This window comes from Puma concolor, chromosome D3 (assembly GCF_028749965.1).
Source record: "Puma concolor isolate L17-30 chromosome D3, mPumCon1.1.hap2, whole genome shotgun sequence".
NCBI lineage: Eukaryota > Metazoa > Chordata > Mammalia > Carnivora > Felidae > Puma > Puma concolor.
The window spans coordinates 51,345,893-51,369,165 of record NC_141678.1 but is presented as its reverse complement, the minus strand read 5'-3'; the positions used below and the strand labels follow the sequence as shown (position 1 = coordinate 51,369,165).

Genomic DNA, 23,273 nt, shown 5'->3' with positions numbered 1-23,273 from the left:
AGCAGATAACATTGGTACTTGACTTAGGGAAAATCTGATTCATGGAGAATCACTTGACTTTACCAAGCCCAATTAAAAAAAAACACACAAAAAAAAACAGAGGTTGGTTTTTAAGTCAGTGAGTAAATGGATTAAAATTCTAAGTGACTGAAATCAGCGACAAAAGACTTTTAGTCAAGCGCATCTACTTTTATTAGAAAATACCATATAATCACCATATTTACCCAAACTAGTTGCCCAACTCTTAGGTGAAGAAGTATCTTATCTAATTCCTGGACTCTTACAATGGTCTGAACAGGCATTTGATATTGTTCTTTGTGCTTGGAGAGGAGGTCTAAAGATGTCTTTTACTTTGACAGAGAATGCTGGGCAATATTTGACTCTCACTTCCTTTCCTGAAATTCCCTGCCTCTCTCTTTCATACCAGAGATGCCTTCCAATTATGTTTTCCGTTCTCATTTGGGACTTTGGAGAGGTACTTTCTAAATTCTCTTACAGAGCGACTACACAATAACCAGATAAGGAAAATGTAGCCCATAAAGACATAGAAAATACCCAATGCTTAATTCCACTGCTTCATAAGTCATGACTTAGATGAGTTCTGTGGGGTAACAGCCTTGCTCTGCCATGGTTTCCTTGGTTGTTTTCCAAATGCATGTTCATAAGAAAGCACTGCAGCTAGCAAATGGCAGAGAAGCCTCTAGTCTGATTCTGCAAGATTGTCTACTGTTGAACAGTTACTAGATGGCAAGCTTTATGTTAAATGATAGGTAAATATTCATATGCATGACAACACTACTAAGGAAGTATATATAACTGGTATAATGTATTTTATACCATGGGCATGTATTTACAGCCTTGGCCTGAAACATTGTTTGAAATGTCTCTATAATGTCATCTAGAACATGGTGATCCTTGACTCTGCTGTCACTCGGTATAGTTGTATGCTTAGAAGGAAGTCAAGATTTCTATCTCACCCTCATCCCCCGCATGATAGGAAGCTTTTGGAGGTCAGAAACGTCAACTTTGCTCTCTCTTTCATAGCATACTAGTGTGTATAGTAGGTGATCCACAAATATTGAGTAATTGCCGCAAAGCTTCTCTTCCCTGTCATAACACTAATTGCATCCAGTGGGTGTTCAATTCAAATCAATTTGATTCAACAAACATGTATCGACAACTTCTCATTCTGCTGGCACAAAACCAGTTATAATGTGTGCTTTCTGCCCCCAGGCAAATTCTAAAATATTTCCCCAAATTGAAAGTCAAACAGTATCAGATCCCTTTGCCAGTGATCAGCAGGAGCCAAGTTAGAATTAGCATCAACAATGAGAGCAGCCCTGACAGGGAAGAAAACACTGCTTTCTCTGAGCCGAGGTTTCCATCTCTGGCATTCTGTCACCTCACTACTTGTCCAGGCAGACACAAGTAAGCCAAGGCATTAGATTGCCTAAAACTACAGCTTCTGGTAGGAGTCTGGTTAAATGTCACCACTGTACGTAAGTGGATACCGCTTACCTGGGGAGATCTCTGATAATTTACTATTTTTACTAGGTTTGTCTTTAGTGATTTGTACTCTGGGACTGGACTTATGTATACAAATAAATACATTCATACTCAGAAATAATGATTCTGGAAGTCTAACCACCGGTTATTCAGATGATGCTACCTTTTGAAAATTCTTCTTCTGAAATTACTTTCAGAACCAGTTGAAGAACCCCAAAGAAAGAAAGTACACCAAGCACATCCTTTTCCTTGCTCAAGTATCACAGTAAACTTCATTTTGCATAATGAATATTGCCATGCATGATTCTCAAAATCTTACCCAACCTCCGCGGCTAATAAAGGAAATTTGGAAATTAAAAAAAAAAAAAAAAAAAAACAATAACAACAGCAAAACTGTTTTTCCAAAAGATGTAGATTTGGGACATGTCATTGAGTGGCTTTAGTGAACGGACATCTATTAACTACTTGAACCTCATAAATATAGCTGGTGCCACCACGGGAGACAGAAGTGGTCAGAATTTATTTAGGCACTATATAGATTTTTTTTAAAAGCATAGAATTGAGAGAAAAACTAGAGAAAATGAAAATTTAGTCAGTTTAGTACAAGTTTAGTACAAGAAAGTAAATACAAAAAGCTATAAATTAATGATTCTTTGTTTTTAAATATTTATTTTTGAGAGAGAGAGACAGATTGTGATTATGCATCAGAAGGGGAGGGACAGAGAGAGAGAGAGAGACAGAATCCCAAGCAGGCTCAGCATGAGCCGTGAGATCATGACCTGAGCTGAAATCAAGAGTTGGATGATTAACTGACTGAGTCACCACGCACTCCTGTAAACTGACGATTCTTAGGATCAATATGATTATATCTATTAAATCCTTGACTGGTTCAGGATCTTAAGAAAACATTCATTCTGCACTGGGGTTGGAGCAGGGCAGAAACAGAGATAACTTCTCAGGGACTCAAGAAAAGATGACCCTGCACAGGTGATTCATTAGATGTGTACAAGGCTATGGGGAGAAACGTGGGACCACTGATGAGCAGATTAAGGTCAAAGTGAAGCAGGGCCACTCTGCAATGGTGACTAACAAGTGTCATCGCAGAACAGATGGGATGAATTGTAGGAAGGCACCCAGAACAAATACTTTTGGCCCTGTTCTCTCCTTCTGTGTCTGTAACCGGTGTGACCACACCACCCTATTTACACCACTGCTTGAAGCTGATATTTCCTTTCCGTTCCCAGCATCATGGCCCGTCACATCCAAGCTGGATAACTGTAATCTCCTTTCCCCTCGACTTCCTAGTGTGAGCAGATGCTGTGATACCTCAAATTGTTATCTGTTACAATAAGAAAAAAATATAGTTTAGAAAATACCCTTTGCTAAGGGAAAATAAATTCCAAGTCCTTTTCTTTACCAACTGAAGAGCCCTATGAAAGCTGGGTCCATTAGCAAATCCTCCTTGAGAAGATCTCTGATAATCTAAAACCTCATGTAGGAATACCTGGCAAATAATCTTAATGATGGAAAGAAGAAATTACATATAGTTTATATAGAAGTGTTCAAATAGACACTCAATTTAGGAGGGGAATAGAAAGAAGTAATATTCAGAAAATGTTGAGGTTCTACCATTTGCATAGAGAAACATCAATATGAAATATTCCTGCCATCGAGAAGTATTCACTTTAGTTGAAAAAAAAATTTTTTAAATATTAAGTGTAGCACATTATTTCAGCTAATAGATAATGATAATTTTACCAGGAAAAATCTGGAAAGTAGATTTTGACTTCTTCAGTTACCAAAGGACAAGGTGCTTTTAAAATAAGACAATAGCAACCAAACTATCCGAATGCTATGTGGATCTATTTTTGAAGAAATATCTCTCAGTCACCTTGTATATGTTTACCATGACCCGGAACAGTCTGACCTGGCTCTGATTTAAGACTTAGATGTGTGGAAGAGACAAGAAAGTAAATAGATAGTAACTTAGAAACAAATGAATGAATTAGAAAAAAGAATTAACTTCAGCCAAAGTGCCACATGGTTAAGCAAGTTTCCACAATGCAATATACATTATTCCTCCATTCTTTTGGTAATATAATTCACATAGCAAATTAAAATCTCACGAAATCTTATTTTGAAAAGCCAAATACGCTTTTTGGATCCAACATACTTTTCAAACAGAGCAGAATCATTTTTCTTTTTTTCTATTTATAACCAATGAAATTAATTTATGCACAGCATACGTTTTATGTACGATATTCCTGTAGTTGTTAAGAGCAAAGGTTTCCTGTCAGTCAGCACAGGGTTGAATTCCCAGACCTGCTGCTTATTAGCAGTTTGACCTGAGAAAGTTTCAAAGACTCACACCTTTGTTCCTTTCCTTTCAAAGGGTAATAGTAGCATCCATTTGGGTTGAGAAGGGGTGCTGCGCTCAGTTCCTGTTACAGTGAAAACTGATTATTATATTAATAACACATGAAGCACTTAATATTATGTTAATTAAAAAGTGTCTAAAAGTCTTGGAAAAGCGTGGCTCCCTGGAGATCACCCTACTTGTACACCTGCGTGGAGCAGTGATGAGGAGATCTAGACAGTCTGCCCCAAGACATTGAGAAATAGGCGCTTGGCTGCTCTAGTCTGTCTCCTAGAACTCCCAGTACTCCCACCCTCAGATTTTCACATTTCCTCCTGGGCTCCCTGAGCTCCTCCAGGGGATCTACACTGACCCCTGGCCTCAGCCCTGCACTTCTGCTCACGTTCCTGCTACGCAGGAGCCGCTGTTTTCGCAATACTGAAGGCAAAAGCAATGAAGGACTGAACTATTTTACTTTAAATACTCCCAACCACACAAAGTCTGTCCTCTCTGGGGAAAAGTGCAGGGAGTCCCACACTAGGCCCAGGACCCTCCGGCATCCACGCAGCCCTCGTGCTGTCGCCCTTGAATCTTGGGATAGCTAGTTAGTGTACGTGAGCTGTAGATTTCTCCCCTGTAATACAGGGCTATGTATGTTCAGCTTTCAAATTCATAACAAACTCCCCTCTGCTTCTCTTATTAGGAAAATAGATGATTTTCCTTAAAACCTTGTGCCCTGGGGGCACCTGTTTGAGCATCCAACTCTTGACTTCTTGACTTGGGATTTTCGCTCTGGCTCTCTCTCTGCCCCTCCCCTGCTCATGGGCTTTCTCTCTCTCTCTCTCTCTCTCTCTCTCTCTCTCTCTCAATAAATAAACTTAGAAAGAATCTTGTTCTCCAATTACTCATCAAAGATTCCACGTCGAAAAACTCTATGTTTAGAATATAGAATTAATTATCTTTTAATCATAATTTTTAAAAATGTATACAGCTGGTTTATATGATTATGGTATGTATTTGTGGACACCAAGGACTACCTTGTCCTTTTTGAGACCTTAAGCTTATGAAAAGCAGGGTGAATGATTGCTTTTCTTTAAATTTCACAGGACCTGAACAAGCGTTCTACATTTTGGGGAGTCTAGATAAAGGAATGGGAAAATTAGCAAAATAGTGACTATCAAGTAGAGTTTTTAAAATTCAAAACATTTTTGGCTACTTTTTTTTTTTTTAAATCTTGCCATAAAGCTCTTAAAGCTCTTAAAGAAGATTCAAAATTGTAGGGGTGCCTGGGTGGCTCAGTCGGTTGAGCGTGGGACTTCAGCTCAGGTCATCATCTGGCTTCTGTGAGTTCAAGCCCTGCGTCGGGCTCTGTGCTGACAGCCTGGAGCTTGGAGCCTGGAGCCTGCTTTGGATTCTGTGTCTGCCTCTCTCTGCCCCTCCCCAGCTCATGCTCTCTCTCTCTCTCTCTCTCTCTCTCTCTCTCTCTATCAAAAATAAATAAACATTAAAAAAAAAGAAGATTCAAAATTGTAATTCAAAATTTGCCATGGTAAAAGGTACTAAATACAACAGATAATCTATATATTATTACTTTTAGAATATATTTTAGAATACATTTAAAATATGTTTTAAAATATAGTCTAGCTTCAGGCTACCTGAAAAATAATCTTGTCTCTGTCACCGCCCATTATGACAAATACAATTTCACTTTTAATTGTGAATTAAAATAATTCCTTTTCAGTAAAATAATTACTTCTTTAATTCTTAGATGGATAAAATTCAGGAAATACTTGATTAAAGACATTTGAAGGTGCTAAAAAAATGTAAGGATAACAATAATCACAGCAGAAGCACTTGGATGCCGGTGTTAACAGTGTGTTTAGTCAGTATATATACATGCTACAAGTTGTCGATGTTTATAGTAACATTCAGAAAAACATTACCTTTCTGAGTTTCTCCTCCATAAAGAAATTGTTGTGTTATCATAAAATGAAGATGTGTTATAGTAACAAAAGTATCACAATGTAACCCTTACTCAGACAAGTGTTTAACTTGGAGTTTAACCAAATAAAACTATCCCCTAAGAGAAGGGAGATATTCAGAGAAGCAAACCAAACTGATTCTTCTAAATATTAAACCCAGAGAGGCTGCCCAAGATCCCTGGTAACTAGTGAATTTGAAGCGGGAATCTGTCTCTTAGCTTCATAATTTATATACTATATTTTCCTGCATCCTATTATTTACAGTGCTTTGCAATCTAAACTTTCTACCTGTACATATAACTGTTCGATTCGTAAAATAATATTTTAGATCAGACAGTTCCCCATGCTCTGAGTTTCCACTAACATAACTGTTAAAAAGTAACATATTTCTCCGTTAGCATTCCCCATTGGTAGAACTCAAAATACTTTCCATTTAAATACAAACCTTATATTAGCCAACATATTTATTATAGAAAAACCACTTTCTATTCCACTCTGATACTATATTTATACATTGACGTTTTTTCTCTTCAGGCAAAAAGAGTTAACAATTCTGAAAGAGAGAATGCAATTTAAAGACCATTCAAAGTGATTTAACTATTTTTAATGTTCAGTTTAAAGATGAAGGAGAAAAACTCATTCCCCAAAACTAGTATTTTAATTAGGGCAAATTAAGAATTTTGTTCTAGCTATTAGGAGAGAAGTTCCTCTAAATTGGCAGTAATGTTTAAAAACTTTGTTTGCAAAACACAATATGTCACTGTATAATAGTCTAGAACATGGGCTAAACTCACTAAAATGGCATGTGTCTCTCCCTCCCTCCTTCTCTCTCCTCTGTGTGTGTCTCTCTCCTCTCTGTCTTTCTCCATCTGTCCCTTTTTAGTGGCTACTCATCAGCTGTTGGGAGCTGATCATGTACAAGGTGTGCATGAAATGATGTTCTTTGGTTTTGCAATGAAATGAATTCCCTCGGTGACTTTCAACAGTCTACTGTCGACTGGCAGCTTGCCATCTGGAAAAACTGACACTTGGCTCCCCTGGGCCCACTGAACAGCATTGCCACAAGATAGCATTAGTAGCTGAAGAAAATGGAAATGGGAAGCAAAGACTACTTGACACAAATAAAAATGGCACAGCCAGTCTGCTTTTAAAGTGGAAGGGGAGGGGCGCCTGGGTGGCGCAGTCGGTTAAGCGTCCGACTTCAGCCAGGTCACGATCTCGCGGTCCGTGAGTTCCAGCCCCGCGTCAGGCTCTGGGCTGATGGCTCAGAGCCTGGAGCCTGTTTCCGATTCTGTGTCTCCCTCTCTCTCTGCCCCTCCCCCGTTCATGCTCTGTCTCTCTCTGTCCCAAAAATAAATAAAAAACGTTGAAAAAAAAATTAAAAAAAAAAAGTAGAAGGGGAAAAAAAAAACAAAAACAAAAACCAGGACAATTGGCCTTTCAAAAGAGCTCTGTTTAACATCTTTTCTCAAAAAAATAAAATAAAACAATAAGACACTTTAGAATTCAAGAGTGAAACTATTTACTTTTCACTAACTTGCTTAGAGGAACAGAATAGCTTATTAATAGAGCTGACACTGTAGTTACAGGGCAGTTCATTTTTACCATAAAAAGGCAAAAGATAAGCACTTAAATTTGGATTCATTGATTGATCAACTTTATACGGGTTTTTTTTTTTTTTTTTATCTTTTATACTTCCAAACAAGTTTTACTTTTTTTTTTTTTTTTTTTGTAATGTTATTTATTTTTGAGAGAGAGTCAGCACAAGCAGGGGAGGGGCAGAGAGAGAGAGGGAGACACAGAATATGAAACAGGCTCCAGGCTCTAAGCTGTCAGCACAGAGCCCGATGTGGGGTTCAAACCCATGAACCATGAAATCATGACCTGAGCTGAAGTCAGATGTTCAACTGACTGAGCCACCCAGGCACTCCAAGTTTTATTTTTTAATGAACTGTTTCCTCAAAGTTAAAAACATAACATTTAAATATTCCTTTAAAAAATCTTTTTGAAATAGCAGTTTGCTTATGTTTAAAATATGAAACTTACCTACTATTTGCTTAAACGAACAAACAAACAAAAAACCCTATTTGACAATCAGATTAAAAGTTCTACAAAGTACTGTAATGTTTTCATTGCCTAATTAATGTCATCCAAGTTTGCTTATTTCCTGGATTTTGCAAAATCATTTTCATGGATAACTATTGTTTACACTGTTAAAAGCAACAAAACTATCAATTTTCCTTTGATTCACTACAAAAAAGGCAGAGATACTATAATATATGACATACTATATTAGATCTAGATATAGAGTCGGTACTTTACCTTGGGGCTCCAATGTTAAAAGCATGTTGTTGTTTTATAATTCTTTAAAGTTTACAAACCATTTAATGATATCTGGTTCTTATTAAGGACTTGCGATATTCTAAATGCTTAAAATTGACCAAGTTAACTTCCCTCTGGATCCTATGAAATTGAAAATAGTAAGTGTGTAAGCTAAGCAAGTCTCCTAGGATACTTATAGAATAAGCAGAAACAGGGATTCAAGTCAGATAGTTTGCCCCTGACATACATGTTCTCTACCCCAGCTACCTCCTGCCTACATAAAATATATATAATTGAATGCCTGCTGTACACTTTCCCATGAACTCCTTCTCCTTGGTTATTACTAGAATAGTAAAGAAGAAAAAATCAAATTAACAGCTATAAATACAATAGCACCCTAATCTCCAATCTTCATCTTTAAACCATTTATAATGGTAACGTTGTGTAGCAAAAGAGGAGCACTCCTTGTTCCAAATAACATCACTGCAATTATAACTCATTAGAAAATAACATAAATAATGGGTACATTCAGAAATACAAGGAACTCTAGTATTTCTTCCTTTCTGTAGAATTCCTTTATTCTCCAACCTCTATAGGAGTTATGTGTCATATTTTAAAGAATATATATATATAGTCTATATTATTTCCAAGTCCCACAGAGGATCTGGTGAAAATACTGTTGGTAAGTAAAGATTAACTGATGAAGTATGATATCTCTCAAGTTCGAATTCAGTGGTCTGTAGCCTTGGGTGCATTGACATGACCTAGGGAGCTTTTAGAATCCCAAGACTTGGGCCACACCCCCATTTCAATTATAAAGGAATCTTTGGGGATGGAGCATATTGTTTTTAACTTGGATTAGAACCTTCTATTTTTTTAATTTTATTTTTTATTTTTAAAAAATTTACATACAAATTAGTTAGCATATAGTGCAACAATGATTTCCAGAGTAGATTCCTTAGTGCCCCTTACCCATTTTGCCCATCCCCCCTCCACAACCCCTCCAGTAACCCTCAGTTTGTTCTCCATATTTATGAGTCCCTTCTGTTTTGTCCCTCTCCCTGTTTTTATGTTATTTTTGCTTCCCTTCCCTTATGTTCATCTGTTTTGTCTCTTAAGGTCCTCATATGAGTGAAGTCATATGATTTTTGTCTTTCTCTGACTGACTAGTTTCACTTAGCATAATACCTTCCAGTTCCATCCATGTAGTTGCAAATGGCAAGATTTCATTCTTTTTGATAGCCAAGTAATACTCCATTGTATATATATACCACATCTTTTTTATCCATTCATCCATCGATGGACATTTGGGTTCTTTCCAGACTTTGGCTATTGTTGATAGTGCTGCTATAAACATGGGGGTGCATGTGTCCCTTTGAAACAGCACACCTGTATCTCGTAGATAAATGCCTAGTAGTGCAATTGCTGGGTCCTACAGTAGTTCTATTTTCAGTTTTTTGAGGAACCTCCATACTGTTTTCCAGAGTGGCTGCACCAACTTGCATTCTCATAAGCATATATTTTTTAAACCTTCCCAGGTTGATTCCCAGTGTGCAGTCAGGATTGAGAGCAATTATCTAATTTCACTTAGTTTTGCTCACTACGTCTCCCCAGTACTATCTTAATTAGGCAGTTACTTTCAGGTTCCTGTCTTCAGACAAAAGAAGCAAATAAGCAATGAACCCCCTGGCAGGTAGTAGAGGTGTTAGTACTTGGAAAAGTAAGATGTTTGCTGAAGTCAACTGTAGCTATAAAGTGACTGGTTTAGCTGCTCAAATTAGGATTCTAGATACACTGGATTTTTTTTTTTTTTTTTAGCATTTTGTAAGTATCAAACGTAGCTTCATGAGAAATTTCAGATTGATTCTAAATACTTCTTTTGTAATAGAGATATGCAATGTGGAAATGTGTGTAACCATGCATATATATGTTATATATTTTTAACATGAATTTTATATACAAGTCAGTAAGTATATTTTTAAGTGCATAATTTCAAGCTTCTAGAAAGTCAAAAAAACCACCTTTGAGCACTTTTTTGTAGCTAGGAATAATCCCTGAAACATAACCTCTTACCTTTAGACTAACTCAATTTAGAACAATTTTTTTAAGTTTATTTATTTATTTTGAGAGACAGAGAGAGTGTGTAAGTGGGGGCTGGGGCAGAGAGAGACGGGGCAGAGGATTTGAAGCAAGCTCTGTGCTGACAGCAGCGAGTCCAATACAGGGCTTAAACTCTCAAACCATGAGATCATGACCTGAGCCGAAGTTGGATGCTTAAGTGACTGAACCACCCAGGCAACCTAGAACAATCTTTCTTTTTAAGAAAGGGCCTAAAGTTTGAGAGGAGAACACTAAGAGAGAGCAAAGGAAGAGAGGAATTTGGAATATGTTAGAATAAAACAAATATAAAACCACGTACCTGCTTCCTTACATATTTTATCATATTACCTCTGTCCTGAGATCACCATTATTGCTCATTTTCTGTTCATTTTCAGAAATGGGTCAAATAAGGAGTAGGAGTAGGAAATAGTTACTAGAACTTTGATTCAGTGACAAGTCTAAGACAAGAAATCCCTTGTTTTTAGCCTTACGAGTTGCTGTTAGGACTAGAGTATAAGAAAGCAGGATATTGGAGGCTAGTGTATTTTTTGTCATCATGAACATTTAAATCTCAGATGGTTCCTGAGAGTTCTTCCTGTCTAGTCTAGACTCGTGGTTAAGTGGCTTTCCCCAGTTCACCTATCCTGACCTCATCTTGGTTCATTTTTGGCCTTCTGTGGGCGGTGATCATCCGTCACCAACAGAAGGGATCCTCAAGCCTGGCTATGACACAGGCTACAAAGAGATGGGTCGTGTGGATGTGATCCAACAGACATCCATCCAGACCTGTTCCATTTATGCTCCTACTTCTGGCTCTAACAGCTTCCCCTAGTAGAGTGGTATAAATCCTCATGCCTAGAATAGAAATCACACACTTGAATATAACCAGGTTTCCTTTTCCCTGGGGATAGAATAAGCCTGAGCTTCCCCAGAGTTTTGAGTGTGCTGCTGATAGCATCTACCTTAGCTGTTGGGTGATTTCCTTTGCTGACATATATTGGCAATAAAGAGAGGAAAATAACCCAAATTAGTCAGATATGCCTTTATTTAAGGCAAATAAGAGAAACAGAAAACATTTAAGCAAGGTAGGTCCTATATTTCCTCCCTGAGCAATTCATTATGAACTTTTATTCTTTTAACATAGTTTCTAGCTTCAATCGATTTTAACTCAGAAGTGTAAATTGACAGATACAGTGTGCTACAAGACAAGTATGAATAACACTACTACTTCTTTTTTAAAACCTGCCCTTGAGGAGCTTCCAGTATAGTAATGCACAAATAATCGTATGCCATGGTATAATGGGAAATTGAAAACAGTTTAAAAGCAGTCAAATTTAAAGACAAGGACTATTAAATGAACTGTCTGCAAGCATCAGTGGATTCAAACATCATGCCTTGGCTAACCTCCTGAATTCTCAAAGGAACGCTGAGGAATGTAGGATCTAGGGAGGCTCTATGTTTCTCAGGCCCCAAACTCTTCATCTAACATGAATAGAGAAAGCTTTCTCCATAAACGTTGAATGTGCTTTATAAGTTAAGTGGCAGACAATCTATGAGGTTGTCACTGGGAAGCCTAAGTTCTTTCTGTAAGCACATCATTTATTAATTTCCCACCAAGATGTCTGTCTTTCCTTCCTATTACAAAATGATAGAGGCCAAATATTTCCTTCTTTATCAACAAATCAATAGGCATTAGTAGGATCACTGAAGGAAGAAGGCAGCTGAGTTTTTAGAGAATTTACTAAGAGAAAGCCCTAACTTCAGTAATGTTTTCAGTCACTAGCAACATTCAAGGTTTGCTTAAATTTTGGAGGTAGAGATATGTATTTTTTTGGAACTTGAATTTAGAATTAACTCATGACTTACCAAAATGTACTTAAATGTCTTTTAGTGAAAGGAAGGAAAATGTGTTAGATAAAAACAAACAACAAAATAAGCCTAGTTTTTATGAAGAGTCTGACTTTCAGTTCTTTAAGTCCCTGGTTTGGTATGTTGAGATTACATTCAGAAATTAATAATTTGTAAGATAAAAAAAGAAAGATTGGAGAATGATTAACACTGATGGAACAGATTCTATTTCCAACATGAAAGTCATCTCACCTGAAGAGAAGGTAGGCAAGTGGGAGGAGCCCAATATAGCAGCAACTGAAAACTGTCCCTACATTAACATTGAAGGCTCAGATAGAGAAGGATGACACAAAATATTCTATGAAGTTATCAAGGCTGCATTAATTTCTCTCCTCATAAACTTATTCCCCTGGGAAATACATCTGTCTCAAATATTAATGAGGAATTCACAGAGTGTAAGTTTGATAAAACGGACAGACCAGGATTGCTGGTGATAGTAATGGTACAGAAAGTGCTGTTTCATCATAAGAGAATGGATGTAATAGGTCCATGTGGCCCTGAAAGGCATCTGATGATTTGGGCGAGCCTCTACTGCACTGAACCACCATGCACACTTACAGATGCGGCAAATATGGCTTGTGTGATATGCCTTATAGCATATCCTTGAATCCTTGAATCCTTGAACACAGGGTGGGTTCCGCTCCCAAATCAAAAGTGTCCTAATAGTAACGACTCAAGCTATATGCCTCAAGTAATGTAAGCCACTTAATATTTGCAACACAAGCAGCAAGGAGCCCTCTTACTCTTCTATCATCCCTTTGCGTTACCAGCAGCCTCAGTGGGCAGGCACAGTGCCATTTCAGCTGCAATCTCATGTCTGCCCCATTCTGCATCTGACATGTCTGAACCTCTCCATAATCTCAAGTAGCCAACAGCAGGACCTGTCACACAAGCTGCGAAACTGTGTCTATTTGAGTGAGTATCACAGTGGCCCATTTTTATGTCCAGTGACAGACTTATGATGAATGTTTCTGAAATGACATTTTAGATGACAAGGGATGAAAGTCCCCAAGTCAGAGATCATAGTTCTTGGGGTCTCCAGAGCAGCGTTGTTGTCAGTAAAACTGGCTGTGTGCAAAGATGTTGCAACGTGGACAGTCCCCAAATCAATTTATCATCACAGGCCATGAAACACACTTGTGGCAAAATCAATACAGACTTTCAGGCTCCCTGATAAAGATTTCAGAGAAAATTTTATTTACTCTTTTACTTTGCAAATGCTACCTTTAAATCCAAAGGGGAAAACTATATGTTGGACTTTCCTATAAAGTTAAACAACGATAAAAATAGTGTCCAAATTCTATTAAGGAAGTAATCAAGGATGCTTTCAGGGCCTGGAAATTTCCCATTTCAGTCTGATGTTTTGACAGAGAAATAAAGATAGGTTTACAATGATATATAAAGCAATCCTGATAGGTTAAAAATTGTACCAAAATGGAAAAGTTCTGAAAAGTAGCATTTATATAAAAATGAAAATATTTTTGTGTGTGTTATTTCACACTCATGAATTTCAAGTTTGTAACCACTGAAAAAGAGTTATTATATAAAGTCCAAGGAAAACATAGTGTGGGGAGTTCTGATTTCTGAGAGAAGCCTGTCATTATAATTGTTTGGTTAAATAATAACACAAATTAACACTATATACTTTAGTCAGCATTTACTTTTCCAGGCACTGTGCTAAGAGCTGTATGTGGATTTATAAATTAATCTTTATAGTGACCAGTGAAGTAGACACTCTCAATATCTTCATTTTCCAAAAAAAAAAAAAAAAAAAGAAAGAAAGAAAGAAAAGAAAAGAAAAAGAAAGAAAGAAAAGAAAAAGTAATTGAAGGATAACAAAACTAAGTAACACATAGGATTTAAAGTTATGAAGTTATTAAGTGGTTGAGCTAAAGTGGGAACCCAGGAAAAGTCACTCCAAGGCAGATGCTATTAAACACTGTGGAATACTCATGAAATGCAGATGGAAAGCCTTTCTTCTCCAGGCTACTGTAAGGCTTTTATGTCTAAACTCAGTAATTTGGGGGAAATTACCTATAAAATGGACAGATCATTATCTAATGGCACTTGATATCCCTATTCAAATTACTGGTATAGAGGCACCTGGGTGGCTCAGTCAGTTGAACATCTGACTCTTATTTTGGCTCAGGTCATGATCTCGCGGTTCTTGGGTTCTTGGAATCGAGCCCCACCTCGGGCTCTGCACTGACAGCATAGAGCCTGCTTGGATTCTTTCTCTCCCTCTCTCTGTCCCTCCCCACCTTTCTCAAAATAAATGAATACACTTAAAAAAAACAAACAAACACTGGTATATCCATAATCATATTATGTGTTAGCTTTGTGAGCTCCTTAAATTGCTCAAGTGTTAATTAAATTAATGAGAGGATTCTTTAAAGAAACAAAAATCATTTGTATCTAGGATACTCAGTATTATCAACTTAGCTAATTCTAGAAATATTCCAAACCATTCTTATCCAAGCCTTTGGATCTTGTAATACTTTCCATAATTAATTACAGTGGATATATAAGCTCAAAAAATGAAAGGAAATACCAATTTGCTTTCATTTTAACAGGCTTGGCAATCCCCTTCCACACACACACATACACATCAAATCTAAAGTCTAGAGTTCATCTGGCAATGCTACATAACTTCCATTCCTCAAATTAATCTAATATTGATTTACTATTATATTGCTGCCCCTTTCATTTTGAAGCTTACAATGTAATTGTACTTGTTTACTAAATTAAAAACACTTTTCACAGAGGCAGTGTTTAGAAAACAGATGGATTCATCTCATACAAAAAGCACTTCAAATTTATTCTGGCACTTTCTACAGAATGAAAGAAGACCACAACATAAAATGCATAGAATTCTATGTAAAAATAACTCAACACATTTCCCGTAAGACATCAGCCTGGATTTTGTGGTCAGAGAATTTCCATAGAGCAAATCACTTTTGCCACCCTGACAAGTGTTTTAGGGATGTTAGAAGAATACTATATCAGTTTTCTAACAGGACATATTACTATATTCAGAGATATTTAAAGGTCTGGCTTTCTGCTTAATACTACTCAAAATTGTGTAGGAATTCAAGCTCTGGGTGTTGTTCCATAAAAAAAAAAAAATGATGTTTTAAATACAGCTTGCTGGTAACATATGGAAACAAAAGAACACTGCTAAACTGCAATCAACTTGCTATCTTTTGTTTTATAACACAAGGTTAGAGCAGAATGGAATTTAAAATCCTAAAGTCAAGAGTATATATACTCTGAACAGGTCTGAGGAACAGAAAATTTGCAGACTTGCTGCTCTTTCAGTTCCCAGTTCTTTTAGGATGAAATTCAGCCACAGGTTTGGGGTTTCTTTTTGTTTCCATTTTTGTTCTTTCAGTACATTTCAAAAGTACATATGCAGTATATACAGAGAATGAATGCACTGGGGTGTGCCTTCTTTCAGTGTGGACATTAACAACAAAGTTCTGAAAACTATGAAGAAAAATATCTCTTCTCTCCACATGAAAGAATCCCAACCTGTTATTGAGAGCCTAGATAACAAACACATATTTCTGCATTTTCCACTTACAGTATATATTTTTTGTATTTTAAAATGCAATGCAGAATAATTGATTAAAAGAGTACCATTATCTCCCCCTTTAATAAATGTAAGCAGATGTACACTGATGTTTACTTGCTTTTTTTTTTTTTTTTTTTCCCACTTAGAACTTCAGGTCAAGTGTTCTTGACAGCTAATCCAGGTCCCCCCCTGGTAAGGCAGCATGAAGACTGCCTCTGTTATTTCATTTCAGAATTTCTTCCTGCAGTGATAGGCCTGTACCAGCAGGGGATCATATATGCAGTATCTGCCTCCTTGCATCTTCCACTGAGGATGGCTTTAACTCTCTTCAGAGAAAATTTATTTCTCTTTTCCCAGTAAGAAAACCCACTTCTCTTACCCATATTCACAGATTATTGTTAGCAGTTTAATTGGTACAATAAAATATTAACATGGTTTCAGCTTCTCCACTGCTATGATCAAAACAGAGTGGACTGGTAAGATAAGAGCATAGGATTAGCCCAAAGTTTGGCCAATGAACGAGGCAGATTGTATAGTTTAAGGATCCTTGAGAATTTATATGAAGAATGCCTGAGTGGCTCAGTTGGTTAAGCCTCTGACTTTAGCTCAGGTCATGATCTTGCAGTTCATGAGTTCGAGGCTCTGGAGTCTGCTTTGGATTCTGTGTCTCCCTCTCTTTCTGCCCTTTCCCTGCTGGCACTTTGTCTCTTTTTCTCTCAAATATAAATAAACATTAAAAAGAAAAGAATGTATATGAAATTAAATTATAACCACCAGAACAGATCACTTTAGTGGAATTAGTGAGAACTGAATTAACTTCAGGTAGCTATAGATAATACGTTTCTTTTTCTCTTAATTTTTTTAATGTTTATTTGTTTTTGTGAGAGAGAGACAGAGCATGAGCAGGAGAGGGGCAGAGGAGGGAGACACAGAATCCGAAGCAGGCTCCAGGCTCTGAGCTATCAGCACAGAGCCTGGTGCGGGATTTGAGCCCACAAACCGTGAGATCATGACCTGAGCTAAAGTCAGACGCTTAACCAACTAAGCTACCCAGGCACCCCTAGATAATATATTTCTACATGCAAATCCATGTATATTTCTATAACATATTTCATATATAGGATAAAGCAAGCAACTTTGTATATAAAATTAGATTGAAGTTTAGTTAATTGCAAGTTAACCAGATTCAACAGTATTATAATGGGACAATGAAAACCAAAACAAACAAAAAAAAAAATTAAAGCCATTATTTATTCATTTATTCAATGTATACATTTTTTTTGTTTTATAAAACAAATAAGAATTGAATATTTACTATGTATAGAAAGTTTATTGGCATTAGATATACAGGAGTAAATATGGTAGCTATTTTTCCTGCCCTCATTGAGTGTATAGTCTAGAAAAGAAGACAAACAAATAGGATATTTCAATAGTAGATGGTAAATTTTAAGATAAAGAAGCACATGGGTTATGAAAACTCCATGCTATAGTTAGGCATATAGTTATGGCATAGTTAGGGAGAATCTAAAAGAAAGAAAAAAGAGTTATCTTAGGAAGGGAAGGGGAAAGGTATAGCCTATGAAGTAGAAAGAGCTGATTAAGACCCAGAAGCAAGAAAGAGCATGGCATATTCAAGAAACTAAAAGAAGTCAAGTGTAACTGGAAAATAGAGTGTGAAGGTGGAAATAAAAAGATACCAGGAAGAAGGAATAAGTAGAAGTAAGACCTGGAAAAAATTCATACGCAAAGTTGAACATATTTAGCTTTCAGAAAAATAACAGGAAGCTTGCTGAAATGTTTAAACATAGGTTGAAACTTTGTGGTAAGATGATCATCATGTTTTATAAAGATTATTTGAGATCTGGATATAGGCTTTATGAACCTGGGAATCCCGCCTGGGAAGGGGATATGTAAACTTTGATCTGAGCATGCTAGAGAAACTTAAAGTTAAGAAAAACATCCTATCCTTAAAATTAAAAAAAAAAAAAATCCTTTTATTATCTCTGGGGACTTGTCTGTGCCCCAGACTCCATGTGGGGAAAAGAAATTTCATCAAACTAAGATTATCCCAGACACAAGAGTAGTTTCCAAATTTATACAAGGGCATGGAAACCAAATTCATAAAATGATAATTTATCTTTCAGACAAGTCCCAGGTCAGTGAAAACCCTAGATTATTCATTAGAATTTTTAAAAATGCAAATTCACTCTATAACTTAAAAAAAAAAAAAAAAAGACAACTAAAATTAGCTCAAAAGAAAACAGCTAGAATCACACAAGCAAAAACATCCAAAGGAGTGAGAGGGAGCATGCATAATAAGGTATAGGTTCATTCTCAACAATTTCATATAAGAGTAATTCTGAAAAAGATTACAAAACGTGTATATTTAAAGAAACTGAAGACATGAAAGAAGGATTAAAAATGATAAAGAATTTTTTAAAGGAAAAACCAAGTACAGAAAAGAATCAAAATGAACTTGTAGAAATGAAAAATACCATTGCAATTAAACACTCAGTGGGCAAAAGTTGGAGCTGAGAAAATCATCCATAAATCAGCACAAAGAAACATAGATGAAAAATATGAAAGATTAATTAAAATGTGGAAACGAGAATGAGAAATTGCTACATAGATTAAATAAGTGATCCAAGGAGAAAGAAAAGAAATAGGAAGAAGAATTATTTAATGAGAAAATTACTGAGAATTTGCCAGAAATGTTGAAAGTCATAAATACCAGAAAACCATAAGTTTCAATAAAATAAATAAACTAAGAACTAAATGCATTGTAGTGAAACTGAAAAACAGTGTAGGAAAGAAGAATAGCAACAATAACAAAAACACAGATTACCTTCAAAGAAGCCGCCATTGTATTGAGACGATTCTTCCAGAAAATAACAATAAGGGCCAATGTAGTATTATCTTCAATGTGATTCAGCTGTCGGTGTAGAATCAATAACCCAGATATTGTCATAAAAACCGAGGACAAGGTGTAATCTCAGGCCCAAAAAATAATAACAGGCCAGGTATTTTCCACTCATACAAAATTCAGTTTCATAACAACTAAACATATTTCTGCAAAAAAGAAAGTGAACCCCAAATGACAGTGTTACACATAAACAATGATAAGTCATTATGAAAATTACAGGTGAATGAAATTTACAAGTAATTGAGGATCATTAAAAACATGGATCTAAACTATCACAAGAGAAAAAATACTTTCTAAAATGAGAGGGGTGTAGTCAGAGGTAACATGTTCTAAGGTCCATGTGTTCTCCATAAGAAGGGTAGAAATATTGGTAAATTTTAGATTTAATTCAATTATATGGATTGGAAAATAGACTCACTATCAAGTAGAAATGGATTGTATAGCCTCATAATTAGTACAAAAGGAAAAATGAAATAAATAAAAGTTGTTAAATTTCATAGAAGAATAGAAAGACTAAGACGTAGCAAAGAAAACTCTCAATAAGTAAAAGATAGAAAATAAAATAGTAGAATTAATATGAAGTATATCAGTAAAAATGATAAATGTAAGTGAATTAAATAAAAATGATTGGTCCTGGGGCACCTGGGTGGCTCAGTCGGTTAAGTGGCCAACTTCGGCTCAGGTCATGATTTCGCAGTCAGTGAGTTCAAGCCCCGCGTCGGGCTCTGTGCTGACAGCTCAGAGCCTGGAGCCTGTTTCAGATTCTGTGTCTCCCTCTCTCTGACTCTCCCCCGTATGCTCTGTCTCTCTCTGTCTCAAAAATAAATAAACACACAAACAAAAAAAATGATTGGTCCCTTAAAAGACAAGAATTCCCAAGTAGGATTTTTAAAAATCCATCATTATGCTGTTTATAAATGTCACATTCAAACATAATGAGGCAGATATGTTGAAAGCAAATGGTGGCAAAATGTGTCAGTCAAATCAGTCAAATATCAGTCAAAACAAAACAAAACAAACAACAACAAAAAACCTGAACAGGAAGAGTAATGAAAACAAAACAGACCTTTATTAAAAACAAACAAGGAATAACAAGAACTTATGTAATCTGGCCAAAGAAACCAAACACTAGGAGGATATTTCTGAAAATGGAGGCCTAAAAAACATAGCCCATGAAAACAAAGAGCAAAAAAGTTAAAGATACAAATGTACATGGCAACTTCATTTCTGGGGACTGTATACACTTTCCAAAAAGTATTGCATATGTGTACAAGGAGACATGTAGAAGGTTGTTCATGTTAACAGTGTTTGCACAGAATTGGAGACAACCTAACTGTTCACAAATAGGGAAATGGATAATGGAATAATGGTATATTTGTAAAATGGAAAACTAAATGTTGGTAAAAAATGTAAGTAACACACTAGATCTCTATATCAGTACATGTAAATCTCAATAACAATGTTGTACAAAATTATGTTCATTATGATATCTGTTTAACTTTGAAACACATACTGTGTATTGTTCATGGATACATACATAGACAAGAAAAAACCAATAGCTTCAGAATGGTTGTTACATATGAAGAAAGAATGAATTGTATTGGGGAAGAGGGACAAACCATCAAATCCTCACTGAAACTTTTCATTGCATCTCACATCTGGACAGAAAGCATGAAGCTCTTTTATGGGCCTGCAGACTCAGAAAAATCTTACCTAATCAGAGAACTAAAGTTAAAAAAAAAACCAAATTTCTTTAATCTCTGCTTTTCCTGAGATTAATCCAATTAAGCCAATGATGGGGACTCTAGCAGTAGTGAGTGAAATGCCTCAAGATACATACATTATTACATCAACTTGCCTGGGGTATCAAACCGATAGCAAATTTACCCTATCAGGGACAATCCCACTTGGTTTGAAAGCACATTAACATTGAAATCCTTAGAAGTGAATTGATTACAAACCTAATCTAACATAGTTAATTTAAAGCACATTTAAAGGATAGTGAATGTGTTTTCATTTAGTGCTTGGCTTCAGCATCCTGGCAAAAAGAGAGAGAGAGAGAGAGAGAGAGAGAGAGCAGAATAAAAATGATGTAATCTCTAGTTCTTAGGCAACCAGCATGTTCCAGAAGGTTTTTGCCCTTAAGCTATTCTCAGTTTATCACAGTCCACATATTCTAATCAACACAAATCCCTTGACAAATGAGGAGGAATGAGGACTGACCTACCCTTAAAGGTTTAAAGCTATTTCCTCATCTTTGAGTAAAGCCTAAGGGCTAATGGTGTGGTAGAAAACAAACGGGATACTTTCAGTTTAGTGTTTCAAAAATTTGTCCCAATTAAAAAAATTAATTAAATGTGGCAGTACAGTGGCTGCCTACGTTTGCTCTACAAAAGCATCAACTGGCAAACATTTCAATCAGGTACAGAAACAACCAGTAATTCTCATTTAACCAATACTAATGTAGAGCTTTAGTAGAAAATTTTCGCAAGAGGTGGATTTTCCTGCTCACTCTAACTTTGTACTTTTAATTGGTTTGGTTTTGTTTTGTTTTGTTTTTTACTTTAGAGACCTTTTGGACCAACTGCATGTCCTTCATAATTTTGTAGAACGCGGAAGGAGGACATCTAATACAATTTTCTGTTGACATCTCTGTCCAATACTTAGAGGTAAGAAGGTAGGGGTGGAGTGAAGGGAGGCACTATCAGTATTCTACTGGGAAAGAGATTTGGTTATGAAGGCATTTTAACATTCAAAATGTCAGTAACCACAAGCTACTGCCAAATTGATAGAGAATATCATCAACACTGTTATTACAACAGCTTATCTTTTCACGTTCACATTATGTCAATTTTCTTTATCATCTGACCACCATATTTATCAGAGAATCATTTTATCCCGTTTGACTGTTACCCCGATGAGGCATGAACTATGTTTAACTTATTTCTTATCATATCCCCTGGCATTCCATATCTGTGGAAGTAAACGGAGAAAAAAGGGAAGGATCAGTCAGTAAAGGAGAGGAAGAGGAAAGGTGTTGTGAAGAAACACACTTGGTTCAATGATGGGCATGTTAAATTAGAAGGGCCTTATAGATATCTAACAAAGATGATTAGTAAGTGGTTTGCAATATATGTTAGAGCTCAGGAGAGAGCTCTATAAAATTGAGGGCCATAAGAACAGAGGTGGGAGTGGAAGCATAGAAATGAAATGGTCAGCCAAGAAAACTATGGCATGAGAAGCCACAAATACAAAGTCTAGCAAATATCACTGTTTAATAGATATTTATAGGACAAGGAGAATATAAGGAATGTAGGAGAAAACTAATAAATAATTGTTCCATGGAAGACATGGGAGAAAGAATGTCGTATAATTGTCATCTTGCAGGCTACTCTAAGTTATTGGACCCAGGGCAGGAAAACATGGATGATGGTGGTAATGGTAAATAAATTGAAAATATGAATCTAAAAGGGAATTAAGGATGCCTTAAGAAAGAGTCTAAGGGGGCGCCTGGGTGGCGCAGTCGGTTAAGCGTCCGACTTCAGCCAGGTCACGATCTCGCGGTCCGTGAGTTCGAGCCCCGCGTCAGGCTCTGGCCTGATGGCTCAGAGCCTGGAGCCTGTTTCCGATTCTGTGTCTCCCTCTCTCTCTGCCCCTCCCCCATTCATGCTCTGTCTCTCTCTGTCCCAAAAATAAATAAAAACGTTGAAAAAAAATTTTTTTTTTAAATAAAAAAAAAAAAAAAAGAGTCTAAGAGTGGAGTCCCACAAAATGTTGTAGGCATAAGGCAATATGAGAGGAATGTGGAGGTCTTTCAGGCACAGTAATTCAGGCACATCATAAAGTTTGTTCTATAAATTATGAGCTTCTCGACTTTTTGGAAGTTTCACTGTATGTAACAGGCATTTTGGCAGAATAGTAATATTTCTATCTTATGCTGAAGGGCAAAAGAAATTTTATGTGACTAATGATAACTCACAGATAATTAATTAATGAACAAAAGAATGATTTATGAAAATGTTATCAATATTGGTTTGTTTTAGATTATTCATAAGACTATGCTTCTACTTCTATTTAATGTATTAAATGTATGTATTTACATGTGCAGTTGTGAGAAAAATGTATATTTAATTTCTCACTACTGCTCTGTGGAGAGGTCATGTCAAATTTAAATAGCAAGTATGATTTGAAAGATTGCAGTTCTTTTCAAGATGTGTCCTCATTTTCAAGAAAATAAGTTAAAAACTACTATAAGCTTCACCTTGGTGAAGCAAATACTGAATTTAAACAATTACAATTACTAGAAGGAACCCAACCTTTGCTGGTGTGTAGTTTACCTCATTCATATTCCTTTCCTTATTTTTCTATACATTTTTCCATAGGACCATTTTTAATTGAATAACTTTGACATGGAACATTGTATAAGTTTAAAGTGTACAGCATGCCATTCCTTCAATATATTTATATATTGTAATGATAGCTCATGTAGAGATATTTATCATATTGCATAATTATAGTACAATATTATTACTTATATTCATTATACTGTGCATTAGATGTCTGTGGCTTATTTACTACTCATTACAGATTTGTACCCTTAAA

General features: G+C 36.1%; 1 long non-coding RNA gene across 4 annotated transcripts in view; it reads left to right on the top strand.

The window, feature by feature from the left end:
* The window catches only part of LOC147575565 (uncharacterized), a 97,261-nt gene that overhangs the window by 6,254 nt on the left and 67,734 nt on the right, over positions 1-23,273 (top strand). For all 4 annotated transcript variants that reach the window (XR_015242518.1, XR_015242519.1, XR_015242516.1 and 1 more), the window contains exon 3: positions 21,240-21,340. This is a non-coding gene — a long non-coding RNA (uncharacterized LOC147575565). The remainder of the gene's footprint in view (positions 1-21,239; positions 21,341-23,273) is intronic.